Source organism: Rhagoletis pomonella, unplaced genomic scaffold, assembly GCF_013731165.1.
Source record: "Rhagoletis pomonella isolate Grant_MI unplaced genomic scaffold, Rhpom_1.0 Rhpom_scaffold_08998, whole genome shotgun sequence".
Taxonomy (NCBI): domain Eukaryota; kingdom Metazoa; phylum Arthropoda; class Insecta; order Diptera; family Tephritidae; genus Rhagoletis; species Rhagoletis pomonella.
Window position 1 is genome coordinate 1081 of NW_023467523.1, and position 3781 is coordinate 4861.

The 3781-nt window shown below is 34.7% G+C and overlaps 1 pseudogene; it reads right to left on the bottom strand.

Annotated features, from left to right (window-relative positions):
* Positions 1-1382: 1382 nt before the first annotated feature.
* On the bottom strand, positions 1383-2985 carry LOC118756146 (annotated as a pseudogene).
* Between the last annotated feature and the right edge of the window lie 796 nt (positions 2986-3781).

A 3781-nucleotide genomic window follows, 5' to 3' on the forward strand; every position in this document is an offset into this window, starting at 1 on the left:
TGTGCCAAGTTTGGAAGAAATCGGTGCAGCGGTTGCCAAGATATACACATGTAACCATAAGTGGGCGTGGCTACGCCCATTTTCCAAAAATTTATAACATTCTTATTTTTCGTCTAAAAATTATTGTAAATATCAATTTTGAGTTAATAATCTTCAGTAGTTACTAAAATATCGCAGTTTTCGTATTTCTGAAAATTACCGTTATATGGGAGGTAGGCGTGATTATTGTCCGATTTTGCCCATTTTCAATACCATCCGTCCTACGCCCGAAAGAAGTACACGTACCAAGTTTCGTTAAGATATCTTAATTTTTACTCGAGTTATCGTGTGCACAGACGGATGGACAGACGGACGGACAGACAGTCACCGCTTAATCGATTTCTCTTTTCATCCTGATCATTTATGTATACATTTGTCTATATCTATCTCGATTCGTTTTGCCTGTTACAAACAACCGTTATGTGAGCAAAGTTATAATACCCTTGTGCACAAGTGCGCTCGGGTATAAAAAACTATTTTTTTAGCTTGAGGCCGTTTTTAGTGAAAATTTTGCGGAGAAAAACAACAATTTACATTTTGGTAGAAGTTGTAGCTGCTATTTTTTCCGCAAAATTTTCATTAAAAACGGCCTCAAGCTCATTAAAATTGTTGAGTATAGTTGTTATAAGTTAAGACATTCTAAAATTATAATTATTAACAAAAACCAACAAAACCAACAACACCATGGTCAAGTGTAAATGGCAGCGGAATAGCTGCGCTTGATTGTAGTTGGCTTAAAACATGAAAAAAGTGGAAAAAGCAACAACAGTTTACGTGGCGAACTTAGCTCAGTGGGTAAGACTACTGGCTTAGGCGGCTGATGTCGTCGGATCGAATCCCAGCTGAAGAAGTTTGATGGGGAGATGTGGTGATCTCCGAAATAGCAGCCATAACTTCTACCAAAATGTAGAAATTCAAAGAAAATGAAAGTAAAAAAATGCGTTTCTAAAAAAGAAAACATAAAACAAGTTCTTTTTAATTCAATTAAATAAAAAAATATATATATTTTAACATCTAAACATTCAAAGAAAATTAAACTAAAAAAGAATAAATGATATTAAAAAATATATACTATTATACAAATTTAAAAATGAGTAAAAAAGAAAAAATGTAAAAAAAAATAATTTTTTTCGATTGGCATGCCTTTGCTTTGCTCAGTCGGCCATTGACGCTATTGGAGCGATGCGAGCAAAATGATGCACAAGTGCTTTCTCTCAAATCAGATTTTCACCACGAGTGGTGAATGAGAAAGCTTTGCGCCAGCATAATAGCTGAAATACAATGCCGGCGAACGGCGAACTCACCACAGCGAAATTCGCGCTGTCAAAATTAGAACACCCACAAGCACATGAAATTGAACACAGCCAAAGCGAAATGCGAAGTTCGCCGGGCGTCGTTTCGCCGAGATAGTTTTATTTCTATCGTTGTCGCCAGTCGTCAGCGGCAAATTAGATCAAAGGTGACCGTATGTTTTTTTTCTCAATGTTTTTGATAGAAAATAAAACGCAATACTTTTTTATTTATATATAAATTTGTAATTTTGACAGTTTTTTATTAAAGTTTTGCTTAGCTGTTGACAAATTCCGACCTGGATATGGGCGCATTAGGTTCGGCTTCAGGGGGAAAGCGTTGTCTCCCACAAAATAGTATTGAAATCTTGTATTTGTACCTAGTAATGAAATTTCAAATGCTTACACATAATATATATGTATATATGTATACTTAAGGACATTACTTAATATGATATGATACTTAAGGACATTATTATTTAGATTACTTCTGATTAATTTGGTTATATGACTTAATGTCCCAAATTTAAATGGATTAATTTAAGGAAAAAAATGAGAATGTTGGTCGGGAATAGGGGCGGCGATATCGATGTGGAATTATGATGCATAAATAGGTTAAGTTGTTTGTTTTATTAACGTATTTTTTAATTCTTTTCTTATGAAATTTTACTCTCCACATGTTGAACCTGCAATCTGCCTTCGGGTTACTTCTTTGATTGAAGTATAACACCATTTTACTAAAAGGACATACTACTTTTTAAAAGAATTTACAGAATAGTTTCCATACAAAAGTTATTTTTTAATGATGTTAAGTAAGAAACACTTCTGAAAATTTTATCAAGCAGGCAGTTGTATCTGTCAGAGCCTGGTTCAAATTTTATTGATGATTTTGTTTAAGTCGCATACTCTTTAACTAAAACAGAAAAAAATCGGATCCTTGAACTAACATTTAAAAATAACTGTCGTACAAGCAAACAAAAATATTTATTAAATTATCTTTAAAATCGAATATCTCGAAAACGGTTACGTTTTAATCATTATTTCATATGACCAAATTAATCAGAAGTGACCTTAATAATAATTTCCTTAAGTATCTAAGACGACCTTCTCCGTAGTCCTGTATATGTTAATACATATTTAACTTACCGGGAAGATTATCAGCAGGAGGAAGTTCAAGATTGTTTCTCAGTATCATGTTTCCAAAGGCACTACGAGCGAAGATTCCACCATCGCTTTGGCTTCCCAACGCACCTACATCGACAAACACGAACGAATAGTCGGGATCACACATTGCCATTAAGACGATACTAAATGTCTTTTTATAATTGTAGTAGAGAGAATCACTACGCTTAGGGCAAACTATTCTTATGTGTTTACCGTCTATTGCGCCAAGGCAATGCGGCATTCCTGTCTTCACATAAAACCTTTCCATATATGTACATGAAAACATTATTTATTGAGCACACAAGCTAAAAATTTGTTGGCAAACCTGTCGGCAATGTCCTTCCACTCTCTTTCATTTGGTGGGGAAACATATACTGAATGTAATTCGCTCCAAATCGCATCACATGTTTCGTAAATTATGTTTCATATTGTAGAAACGCCAATTTTGTGGGTCCAAGCCAAAAACTGTGGACTGCAGCCTTGTGATAAGTATCTGAGGGAATATTTTTGGTTACTTAAATGTGTTTACATCTATATGAACTTAATTACGTCAAAGTAATTCCCAAGCGGATCTCTTCGTTTATTGGTTCTCTCCTGGAAAACCGTTGAAGCTTTTCTCTAAGCAGAGTTAAAAGGACATTGAACTTGGTGACACTCATTCGTGTTGCTTTAAAGAAATCCTCCTTATCGTTCAGTTTTAATTGGGCAAAACAGGTTTCATGGAAACCAAGACGTTGTCTAGTAAGATTTACTGGACGTACCCACCATCTCCTCTTTAATCGTTGGCGCACAAGCAAATACATCTTCACCATCACGCACATAATATTTATAATTTTGATAATGCGTATTAACCGAGAGATTTCATTCATATTGAAATTAATGTACAGATATTTCAATCACTCTGCAGAAAAAATTTTCAGTGTCAAATAATTGCATCAGCTGTGTTCGCCGCCGCTCTAATTGTGTTAAAGTAGGCGAATTAGCAGGGCGACCGGTGAACGACGGCATCGCCCAATTCGGCGAAGTTCGCCGTTCGCCGGCATTGTATTTCAGCTATAACAAAAGTCTTTCAAAATAACTTGACATCTGTCTTTCATTTGTCTTACGAAAAACTTTTTACTGTCTTAGCCAGAATTGCACATATGTATGTGAAGAAAACACTTTTGTAGAAATGGTAAATAAATTTTGAAACTCAATATTTTTCGGTCTGGAAACTCTGTTTCTCTTCTGGAGACTTGCTATAACAATACCCAATTGTTTATTAAACCAGTTTTTAATATTAACTATTT